This window comes from Zonotrichia leucophrys, chromosome 5 (assembly GCF_028769735.1).
Source record: "Zonotrichia leucophrys gambelii isolate GWCS_2022_RI chromosome 5, RI_Zleu_2.0, whole genome shotgun sequence".
Classification (NCBI taxonomy): domain Eukaryota; kingdom Metazoa; phylum Chordata; class Aves; order Passeriformes; family Passerellidae; genus Zonotrichia; species Zonotrichia leucophrys.
The window spans coordinates 52,361,144-52,373,247 of NC_088175.1; the positions used below are offsets into that span (position 1 = coordinate 52,361,144).

Below are 12,104 nucleotides of genomic sequence, written 5' to 3' on the forward strand. Positions count from 1 at the left end.
AATAATAAAAACCCATGAAAGACTCAGAGATTCCTACACAGCTGGCTGTGATTGGACATTAAATTAAAACTGTTCACATGTCGGGTAAACAATTCTCCAAATCACATTCCAAAGCAGCAAAACATGGAGAAGCTGAAGCTTCTCAGGAGAAAAAACCCTGGTGAAGGGATTTTTCATAAAATATCATGGTGACACTTCCATACTCGTTTGACATACCAATGAGCCCATTAGGAATAAGCAAAATATTGGGATGCTGTTTCTCCTGCAGGGCTGCTGATCATATTTGTCACGTGGTTTTTAACAGAAAAGCTTGTTTCTCTGACATATCAAAAACTATTTGGTTCTGCAGGCAGGTTTTAAGATTGCTCTCACCACTCAAAAGCCAGGACAATCTCGGGCCTCCAGCAGGCATTCTGCTCTGAACAAAGTTAAATCCACCAAACACCCAACATCAATGTGTGAAAACTTGCCTAATCACCAAAACCACAAGTATTTAAGGTGCAGAGGGGTGATCCAGGACTTGTGGCATTCCATAATGAAAAGCCACATTGGACATACAACACAAGCAGTAACCTGGGGCTCCTCTGCCTTATAAATGAGTCAGAAAAAGGATTCTAGGAGAATCTAACCTATTTATACTATTATTTTATAAGGTTGCCATTAAATCCTGACCACGCTGCAACTAAAAGAACATGGAGTATTTCCTAAATAACTTCCCTTCTAATGTATTCCATTTTTCTGTTAGACACAAAAATAATATCTGTAAATGTTTGCTACACATGATTTCCAAATAAGCTTGACAGGAATAAGGTGTTACTGAGTTCTTAAGGAAAATGCAGCAAAGAACTAAACTTTTCTATTTTCTTTTCCCCTAGGAATAAAAGACCAAATGGATGAAAAAGTATTATCTACTTACATTATCTATTTAAAATGTTATCTACTTACATGAAAAATTCTGATTGGCAGAGGAATGCCCAAATCTCTTTGGGCATTCCTATTGGTACAATGTACAGTAGAAAATATGCAGAATGGTTGTGCCTTCAGATTAATCATTTAGACACTATACATTTCATAAGGATAAAGGTCATAACAGCTGAGCAAATAATTTCCATCAACATTTTAAATAAGATTATAGGATACATAGATTTTTTCATCCAAACTGGGCAGAACCTGTGCAAGGTATTGTGGCATTGCAGGAAATTATCTCTCTGAAGAAAACACTACAGAGGAAAATACAGAAGTTCTTTAAATAAAAAGCAGATAAAAATGCCCACTTAAATGTTAGATGCTTTTTCCATTATCCTCAGTAAAGATAATTCTAAGGACCTGTTTCATTTTAAGGACACATACAAGTATTACATTTATTCAAATGTTAATTTAGTTTTTTAAACATATTTGATCTTCTCTTAAAACACATCTATGAAGTCCTCTAAAAAGGACATTTAAGCAAAATATGAGAGGGCTGTCTTCTCTGAAGTCAGTGTAAGAAATTAGGAGGAATTTGGAACTATAATAAAATTTTCTATTTATTGCAAATTTACGTCTCTCAGTACAAAAATACCAAGAGCACTAAATATATTGCTTTTCTTCCTCAGATATTCACATTGTTCTGATCTTTAACATATATATGAATATATGTGAAGAGAAGCATTTCTTGTTTTCTGATTAAGGTGTTCTTTTGCATCTAATAATTAGAAATGCTTAATCAATTATTTGTTAAATGCCTTAATTAAATAACTGATGGATCTCAGCCTTGAATTTACACAATCTAGCTGGTAATGATGACTTTTCTTGTGAAAATTTATCTCTATATTGGAAACCAGGACCTGGTGAAATTGATGCATTTCCTTCCCTGCTTCTTCTTCATCCCAGCCTCCCATTCCATAAAGTAGAGAATGAGTAAAAATTCTGGCAGATTATGAAATCAACAGTCTAAGAAAACACTCATTCTATCACAAATGCATTGCAAAGTCCAAAAAAAGTATGCTCGATACTAAAACCAGGCAGGAAAAGCCTTCGGAATTTAATCTTTCCAAAGAATCTGGAAGAAGAATAAGACATAATAAGACATGTAATAAGACATATTACACTTCCCCTAATGTAAAGCTATTGGAAGTGAGTTTAGTGACACTTGCTGCTGAATGGGAGACAAAGAGAACAGAAAATGCAAAGGGCTCCATCCTTCTCCACCTCAGAGCCACTTTTCAGTTTCCATCAGGAGCTGTGCCCAGCCCTTACAGCTCAGCCAAGCGCCCACAGAACAAAGGGAAAGGGCAAAAGCAGCCCTGATGCAAGTCAAGTGTTCCAGCAATGCTGGGATCCCCCAAGAACCAAATTCAGCACCTCCACAACCACTCTGCACCACCAGACAAGTTTAGAGCACAAAGACCAAGGCCTAGGGGCTTAATTTTACGAGGATAACACTAAACTCCTTCAATGTTCACAAATTGATGTCAAATGACATCCACAATCTATGAAAAATAAATATTAGGGAAAATAAAACCCCACAATGAGAATTGGGGACTAAGGCTGAACATGAATTCCAACCTTCAGCTCCTTTGTTTTATGTGATGGATTTTCATTTGTATTAACAAAATTTCTTCCAAGTGATTTAAAGATCCCAGTGATAAGTTTCACCTAGATACTTTGATAGCTTAATGTGGCTTCTTCAACTGGCATATTTGATTATTTATCCGGCACTTTAGATGTGCTGGAGGATTCTGTTCCCAGGAAATTGCCCTGATGCTCCTGTAAATCAGCAACTGCTCAATTTGAATGAAGTGTTTCCAAAAGCCAGCGTTGCAGCAGTCCCTTTGAGAGGCATAAAAGAGAAAGGAGTGGTTTCTGCAATGTCTGCTGCTGCCCCTCTCCTGGCTTCCTCTGCTCATCACAGCCATCAGTTTTAGTTCATCTAGATGGTGCAGAAACACTTCTGCCATGTTTACCAAACTTTATCCTTATTAGAACAAATCTCTATACCTAAACGGGGAAAAACAACCACTCAAAATAAGTTCTTTGTTCTTGTGCTTCTTTTGAACACATTCCTATGTTTTCTACAGCTTTTGTAGTTATTTAACTCCAGTTGCTTGCTGAAGAACCAGATATTACAATAAAAAGTCCCAGGAAGTCTCACCTGCACAGCTGAGCATAGTTTGGATATTTTTGGAAAACAAAACATTGAACAAAAATGCAAACACCCCTATGCCACTGTTAAATCCATCAACAGAAGCAGTTCTGGTTCTGGCCATATGAAAAAGAATGTAGAGGAAAACTGAAGCAAAGCATAAAGAGACACAAGAGGTGAGCACAGTGCTTTCTTATCAAACTGAGGAGGGTGGAATGAGAAAGCAGAGGGCGTGATGGCACTGGGTGGCAAGGAGAAGGGACTGAGAGGGGACTGCCTGGCTGTTCAATGGGTGCTTCAATTGGAGAAGTGGCAGCTGATCAGATGGAGCAAGCTGCTACAGGCTACAGAACAAAGAAGGGAACAAGTGCCTCATTAACCTGTGGAATAACTTGACATAAAATGCTGCAGTTACTGAAGGATTGCAGGTTTTGAACCAATTCACAGTGGGCAGTTAAATTTCTTATGCTAATAAATCCCTGTAATGTTTCATTTCAGCAGTAGAAAGCAAATTGAAATATATATGTTCTACCACACATATATATACGTTCATGTTGTAGAAATTGTTTGTTGGGGATGAGTTATTTGTTGGGTGTAGGGAAAACTCAGGGCTCAATATGAGTTATTAGTAAGTCTTGTTTATTGAAGAGAGTATCAGACTTTTACACAGCAAGTAATAAGTTCATGAATATTCTGTAATTTACACTGTCCACTGGCTACATTATAACACTAGCTCTTCTTCATTCCTCAGAGGTTACATCTCTCTTTTCTCATGTCTCTGTCACTATTTGTTATCATACTACAGCTAGGCTTAAGGACACGCTATCTTGAAGGTGTAGGACTTGGAATTACCCACGGCCTTGTACTTTTCTAGTCTTTAGTTAGCTAAAATCTCAACACGTTCATATAATAATTAACACATATATATAAATAACATATACATATATGTATAACACATATATGTTCCTTTGAATTGTTTCTGATGAGGATTCATTATGCATTAAACAAAATGGTTTTTTTTCAATTCTTTTCAACAGACTGGAATAATCATAATTATCACCATGAAGAGACACCACCCCCTCAAAAATACAAACACATTATCCTCATCTGCCTCAAAACATATGTACACCCTGTGGTTCAAGACACTGCCATGGCACAGTTATCTCACATTCAGGGTACTAATAGGATGATGGTGCTTGTTCATGGGTCAGTGAGCAAGCCAAAGCTGCCTAAAGTCACACTCCAGCTTGGAGAGGAAAGAAAGAGGGGGTTTTGCCTTTATTTGTTTTTTTTTTTAATTTTTTTTTTTAGCAGAGAAAAACAGAAAGAACTGGTTAGATTTTGCTGTTTCCAGACTGTTTTATCTTTGTGTGCGCTCTGCTGCCTGCCCCAGCATAGCTGTGCTGGTAATTTTCCTGCCTGCAGGCCAGCGGGTCAGGGGTTGAAGGACAAGATAAAAACTTAGGCTGTAATTCAGTGGTGCCACAGAGGCACAGTGCTCGTAGGGCAAGAGCAGCCACACTGTCAAAGGTGCCTTCTCTGGATGAAACACTGAGCAGAGGTCCCTACTGGCAAAGTCAAATGAAAAAGGAATAAAAGCTCCACTGCAAAAAAAAAAAAAAAAGGGTTTGGAAAATGACTGACATGGAGTTGAAAAAGAAAGCTGAAGTTCTGGTGGCTTTCTTGTTTAGCTAACATTTACTTTTACATATGTCCTTCAATATTTATGGAGGTCTGGCAAAAATATTTGTATTTTCAGTTTCATTATCAGTTCATATTAGTATAATTAGACAATATAGCCTCTATCTTATTTCAATTGATGTGACTTTCATTAATAAAACTTAAAGTATATAACTGAGTAAAAAAGCAATTTCTATCCTTTTTTTTTGGAAACAGAATGAAATGGAGTCTTAGTTGTCCCATTTTAAAAATGTTTAACTTACCATGTTCATGTTGGCAGTCGGTTACTACTGCCAAGTGTTTCTGCTGGTAGCCAAATAAATGAACCATTTTCAAAGCTAATGAAAAATGATAAAAATGAAAATGATAAAATAGATAATTCAGTGAGCAGTAAACTAAGCTTTATCTGAAAGCAAACAACTAGCATTACCTTGAATACTAAGCTGAATGAAGAAAAAAATTTAAATAAAATTCCATACTCTAGCAATCAAATAGAAATGCATCTGAAAGCACAGTTTAACTTTAATACATTTATAAATAGCTGTAATGATATTGGTCAACAACAAAAAAAAGGTACAATTCCTAAAGTTGGGGAAAATTTGATATTATTTCATAGAAGAGAAAAATTCACATGTTTATTCTTAGCTTCATTCCATGTAGCTGTGGCCAATTCTTAAAGATCAGAAAGTAAATTTTCAAAAAAGTTTAAAGTTAGTAATAATAAAGTCATTAAAATAGTTTAAAGTTATTATAAATTAAATCTACCCATAAACTTGATTTGAGTGATTTTGTGTGGAAAACTGTTATGTGCAATACTGCAATAGACATACGAGCATTGAAATTAAAGCAGAAATTAAGCTTTAATCACTATAGTTTTTTTCTTGAGTGTAGAGGGAAACAAAAAAAGTACTATTAGTCTGACAGAAACCTTAAGTTGTAAACCTTGAGTTGTAATAAACGCATTTTTCCTAGGAGTGCTCTTCTTGTGGGTACAGTTCTCTCATAGGAAGTCATGGTCAGAAAAATGAGATGTGCTAAGGCCAAAGTTTACGTTCACAAAAAAAAATTTAATCTCAAGGTGTTCTTCAACAGCACTGCAACAATAAAATATTGGCCCAGACCTATTAAAAAGACCTGCACTGTTTTTATTAAGAGGTTGTGCAATTATTTACCAGTCCTAATCATTGACCATTCACATTGAATATCTTACAAACGTTTAAGGTCCCATATTGTCCTGTGGAAAACTCATTAAAGCTTCTCATAAGAGCCCTGAAACCATTTCAGATTACTGAATTTTGGATCCTACATGTTCCAAGTGTGGTTGGAAACATAGATAGGCTTAACTGAAAAAAAAAAAAAAAAAAGGCAAATTCTGTTAAAGCTCTTAAATACCAGAACTGCCTCTGAAACAAACTTCTAGCGTAAAAGAAAAGGCATGAGAGTTGGAATGCAAAAATAAGGGGTTAGAGTATTATACACTCATTTTAGGGGTACCAATCATTTTAGGGGTACCAATCATTTCAGGGGTACCAATCATTTCAGGGGTACCAATCATTTCAGGGGTACCATTAATTAAGAGCATTAATTATTTTATAGTATTAATACACTTCTGGTATTTCAGAAAAGAAACCTTTTCCTGGCAAACACCCTTGGGATGAAACACAAGATTCCCCTGGAAATGAGGTGAGCCCAGGTGATTCAAGTAATTTAGACAGAGGCATTCCTCATTAAACAGCTTTGCAGAGGAACCACAATACAACTAAACTGAGCTCCACCACTGCATTGAGTGGGAATAATTCCTATCAAAACCGTTGGAAAGGTGCAAACCTATGTAGCACAAGGGGAGTGATGGGAGTAAATTGAGCAGACAATGTTTTTTGGCTGAATGTCAGAAAAAATATTCCTAACAGAGAAGACAACTATTAAACTGCAGAAAAGCCACCCCCAAGGGAAAGTGATAAAAGTCTCATTCCTTCAGTCCTTTGAAAGGGAATTAGGTACTGCAGAAGATGCTGTAGAAAACAGTACTGGGCTTTTGAGATGATTTTTAAATGGCTGTTACACCTTTCTCCTCTCTCATTCCTGTCATTTTCAGAACACAACTGGGGCAGCACAGAGCACACATGGCAAGGAGGGAATTCCCAGTCTGTCTTTGGCTTCCTTCCCTTTTCCTTGCCGTTCCCACCCTTTCCCACCATCTATCCCAGCCTGCCTTTGGGTTCCCTCCCTTTTTCTTGCCATTCCCACCCTTCCCATCACCTACAGATGGGCTGCAGGAGCAGGGGGCAATTACAAATTACGCAATTACAAATTAATCTCTGTTATTGTTGCAGAAGCCTCGAGCTGTGCTCCACCAGCACAGAAGTAATTTTGTTGTCTTTGGGAGCGGGAAGGTTGGCTGTGCATTTGTCAGTTTTATCCTTGTCAGGGTGTTTGTGGGGGTTCTGCTCAATATAACGAGACAAGTGAGTCAAACAGCATTTCTCAACTTTAATATCCCAAGACTTTGCACTGGCATGAGGATTGCTGGCACAAAGCCTCCTTATAAAGTTCTTTTGTCACATACTGCATTATAAACCTACCAGATTCTCTCCATTTCAGGCACTGACACATTTTCTAACCTTTTTTTACATGCCATCAAAGCAGGAAACACCCACCAAAAATCCAAAGCCAGCCCCACCCCATCTGTTGCATTTTAAAGCTTTATCTCAAAAGAAATTCAGCCCAGTTCCTCAGTTTCACTGTCACTTCCTGATACGCATACTTTTAGCAAGAAAAGGGAGTGATATAACTATTTGTTCTAGTTAATAACTCTTGTTCCCTGCAATTTAGGACAAATTCTCATCTTTTGCCTTCATCAAATTATATCTGGATCATGAGATATGACTACTTCAATACATAAGAATAAACACACTTCTTTCTCTCTTGTATCACTTTACCCAGAAACAAAATGTTATTTTGAAAAAAAAATACAAGCCCAAACACACAGAAAACACCTCAAACTACACAAATCCAAAAACCAGCTTATAAACAAACAAACTTGTAAAAAAATTCTCAGGAGAGCATTTGTGCACTACTCTCAAATTTATTTACTATTATTTTGTATACTGTGCATCCCAAAAATTTAATTTGTTAATAATTTAGAAATGTGCCCAATTGTTGTGAAAAACCATCTTTCATTTACAATTTTCATCTTTTTATCCTTCAAAACTGACAGATCAAAGTGCCAGTTGTTGCACTTTCTTGGGAATTTAAGACTGATTTCCACTTTTCCAACAGCTGATAGTTTTTAACGGCTGCTTGACTGTGATTGTTCTATTAAGACAACGATAACAATAAAGTTTATATAAGTGAGTGTCCAACCAGGAAACAAAAGTTGCATTTTCCCTTCAAGACCATTACCTGTATAACAATCTTAATTCATATGAAGAAATTCTATTATAAGGGACTTTTTAAAATTTCAGTAAGTCCATTAGACCGCAACTCAAGTGAGTACTAAAATTCTCTGAAAAAGAAGGGATAGGTTTCCAAATAAAACTTGCAAAATGTGTAAAAGTTGAGGCCCACCATCTCTAACTTTAATATGTATTAAAAAAACCATTATTATTTTTTGAATAGTAGTTTAGTACAAAAAAAACTAATGCCTTTAACTGTTTTAAATGCATACAGACACATGTATATAGATATGACAGCAGGGCAATTTCTCTGCAAACAAACAAGTTTAAGATCTGATGGATGCTCCTCTGCAACTCCATGTCTTCAACCAGCACTTGTGGCATTAACCCCTCTTAAGAGAAATAAGAGATTTCAGGGAGATCTGATGGAAAAAAAAGCTTTTGGTGCCAGGTGAGATTTCAGTGCAAATGAGAACCATTTGCCCCCACCAGAAATCATGTTGTATCCTTTCGGGTTTTGTCCAAATATTCACCTTCCTCTCACAAGTGTTGGTAGAGCTCAACAGCTTGGTGCAGAGCTGTGGGGCTGAGGAATTGTCTCCCACAGCCCAGAGCAATGCCAGAAGCTGGGAGGCACCTGCAGCTCATTCCCTGGGCTGTGTTTGCACACCTCCTGTGCTCCACACAGAAATCCTGCTGCTGCTGTGGACAGCAGGAGTTCTGCTCTCAGCTCCACTGGAAGCCAGAACTGTGCCCTCTTTTGTTATCAAAGCCCACAAACCCAAAATCCAGCCCTTTGTGGTTTGTTTTCAGCAATAAAGAGGGGTGCCAACACTTGCTGCAAGGCAGTGAGGTTTTCTGGTTTTGCTAAACATTATTCAAACTGTGATCTCTCTCAATAATGAAGGCACTCATATTGCTGAAAGTGTCCAATTTCAGGTTATTTATCAGTATAGAAATGGCAACACCAATTGAATTCTCACAGCTGCACTTTTAAACAGGAAAGGGCAGAGGATTGCACTGGAGAGAAGCAAAAGTGGAGCAACAGGAGCCGTGGTTGTGTGGATCCAATGGCTCCATCACCTCAGAACTGGGAAGAGCTGTATTCCAGAGCAGCCTGCACACACTTCTACAACCCTCAAAGGACCCAGGTCAGAAATCTGTGCATCCTCAGAGGTAAAATATAAGTTTCTTTTTCCTTGCATGTGAACAGTATCGAGGACAGCTTGAACTCGGGGCATGAATCGGCTTAAGAGAGCAAGAAAATAATGTAGAAATACAAAAAGACAACCTAAACCTCCCCCAAACAATTAGTACTAAAAAGATTTCAGTCCCAGCACAATGCTCTTTCAGTCTAGAGCGCAGTCTTGAATATTCAACTCCTGCAAAGTAATTTGTGCCAACCTACTCCAAGCATATCACAACTTAAAAGCCATGATGTATAGCAACCATGCCAAAAACTTACACTTTTTTGAAGCAGCTTCACACTTTTTAAGCAATTCCTCAGTCATTCATTTTATAAAAGTTAGGGTTTCATGTTTTTCTTAATCATCACTCACAAATCAGCAAAGAACCTATTACAAGAGCATTTATTTAACAGTTTTCTAGCTGAAATGCTCATAATGTGAGCCAAGTTACCCAAGATGTACCAGGAAGGACAGGCAGCTTTTGGTCAATCTGCAATAGTGGTTAATAAATAAATGAGCAAGGTTGGGTTTATTTTGTAATATATCATTTTTCCATAAATATAAAAAATAAATTTATTCATTTATATATTCAATATATATATAATAAATAAATAACATAGAAATATCATTTAGCCATAAATATATCATTTAGCCAAAAAAGCTGCCTAGTTTCGTTGTTTACTGGATTATTTAAAGTGTTATTACCATAAAACTCAATGTTTCACTCAAAATAGTTAAGCAAACCATTGGGATAGAGATACTGAACACTGTTGCAAGTTATGCAGGTGAGACAATGATTATATGAATAGTGCTAACAGGTCTCAAGTGTATTTAGAGAGTATTTTCATTTACAATAACCGACTGCTGTATTTCAATTTAATTTCGATTTAATTTCTTCAATTTCATTTCTTTAGTGCTACAAATGCCAAGCAAATCATTAAAAGAAATGTCATCTCTATCAGTGGCAGCTGCTGCTGCTACAGAAAGAGGAGGGGAGGTGCAGGAGCAGGGCAGCCAGCAGAGCCCACAGCGGTCTGCAGAGTCACTAGTGGGAAAACAACAAAGGCCTTTCCATGCAACTACCGCAGATGTGCCCAGAGCCAAACTGTCAGAAGCACTTAGGGTGACAGCTACTCACAGTTCATTATTTCCTTCTCACAGGTCACTGGGTGACAAGCTGGGTCACCGTGCTTGCTCGGCTGCTCCCGGCTCCCCCACGGCCCCCCAGTCAAGGTAAGCGCCTCGAATTAGTGCCAGAAAATATCTGCAAGCGCTGCCTGCAAATGGGAGTCTGCTCTTTGGTACACCTTCCTTCTCAGGTGGATGGATGGCATCGCCCTGTGCTGGGTTTGTACAGGATACAGCTCCTGGAAGAGTTTTGTCAAGACGCGACTAAAGCAGATAATGAAAGCTAATTTGGCACCAATTTGAAGTTTTAACCTTTACAACACTCACATGGCAGATGCATCATGAAAAATCATGGCAACTCAAGGGAAAGGTGCTTTTCTCATAGAGGACTTTCCACTTTTATAGTATATCAAATGAAAGCAGACTTCTAAAATGCAAAAAATAGAGTCTAAAGTACATTCTCTTTTTTTGTGGGTTGTGTATAAACAGGTTTTTTTAATACTCCAGTAATAATTAGTGCTTCTAATACATTCTGATCTGTCTTCATGGAGTAACCAATTTACAGTGCAGACATAGATCATGACTTTTTCATCTCTTTTGCCCACATGGAGTTTAAAATGAGTGAACAGAGTATCAAGAATCAAGGTCAAGCATTTGCTTAGCTGTAACAATGGAAGTGGGAGAAGGTTCCCATTTCCTCGGGGCTATTCCTTAGTCATTTTCCCTACACTAGAGCGAGTCTTACACAAAATGTAACAACTGGATTTGTCCAAGCGATTCAGAAAAACTAAAATGAAACCAAGTGTCCCAGATGGACCTGCCTCAGTAGTAAATGTGACAAGGTCACCAACATTCTGCTTCAGATCCAAGAGTGCTTGTACCTACCCTGGAGCACACCTAAATGCAGGCCTGGGTTAGAGACCAAGTACCCAGAAACTTGTGAAACCAAGCTTATTTAGAGAAACAAAGTGATCCAATAAGGCCCGAAACCAAAACTGCATCAGAACAGGTGATGAATTTTAGAGAGGTGGCCAGCACCTTCTAAAGGGACAATTCTCACATTGAATGTACTGTACAAATCTGTTGCAGCTGATTCAAGAGTACTTCCTTATTTTCCTAATTGGGCCCAACATGTAAAATCACAACAAGAGAAATAACTTAAAATGCTGCTAGAAGTTATAAAGGTTACATTTCCACAACGCTTAAATCGTTACTATCTTGACACAGCAAAGTTTTTAATAAAACTGTCCATTCCAAACAATTTTTGAGTGAAAGGAGGCAATGGATTAGCCATCTCCCACACACAAACAGTGAGAATGAGAATTAGGATGGCAAGGAAGTCAGCAGTCATTAGTTAATTAATTCATTGGTTCTTGTGCACTGAGGGAAGTACACAAATCACAGTCACAGAGCTCAATTCTCTACTCAACCTCATCCTAAAAGTCAAGTCTTCCCAGCAGCTTGGACCTTCCATGTCTACAACTACCTTGTGTTGGGATTTGGTCTGTTTGGGACTTGTTCCTTTTTCCTCCATTTGCTGGAATGGAAAAGTTTTCTGCTGCTTTAGGACACAAAATAAAACGATGCGGA

General features: G+C 37.8%; 1 long non-coding RNA gene across 2 annotated transcripts in view; it reads right to left on the reverse strand.

The window, feature by feature from the left end:
- Window positions 1-12,104, reverse strand: part of LOC135448511 (uncharacterized) — a 29,267-nt gene that overhangs the window by 6,380 nt on the left and 10,783 nt on the right. The window contains exons 4-5 of one of the 2 annotated variants that reach the window (XR_010440478.1): window positions 5,068-5,142; window positions 3,744-4,728 (exon numbers count right to left, since the gene is read on the reverse strand). The exons of the other annotated variant lie outside the window; for it this stretch is intronic. This is a non-coding gene — a long non-coding RNA (uncharacterized LOC135448511). Of the gene's footprint in view, window positions 1-3,743; window positions 4,729-5,067; window positions 5,143-12,104 lie in introns of those variants that run through there. 2 annotated transcript variants of the gene reach the window in all.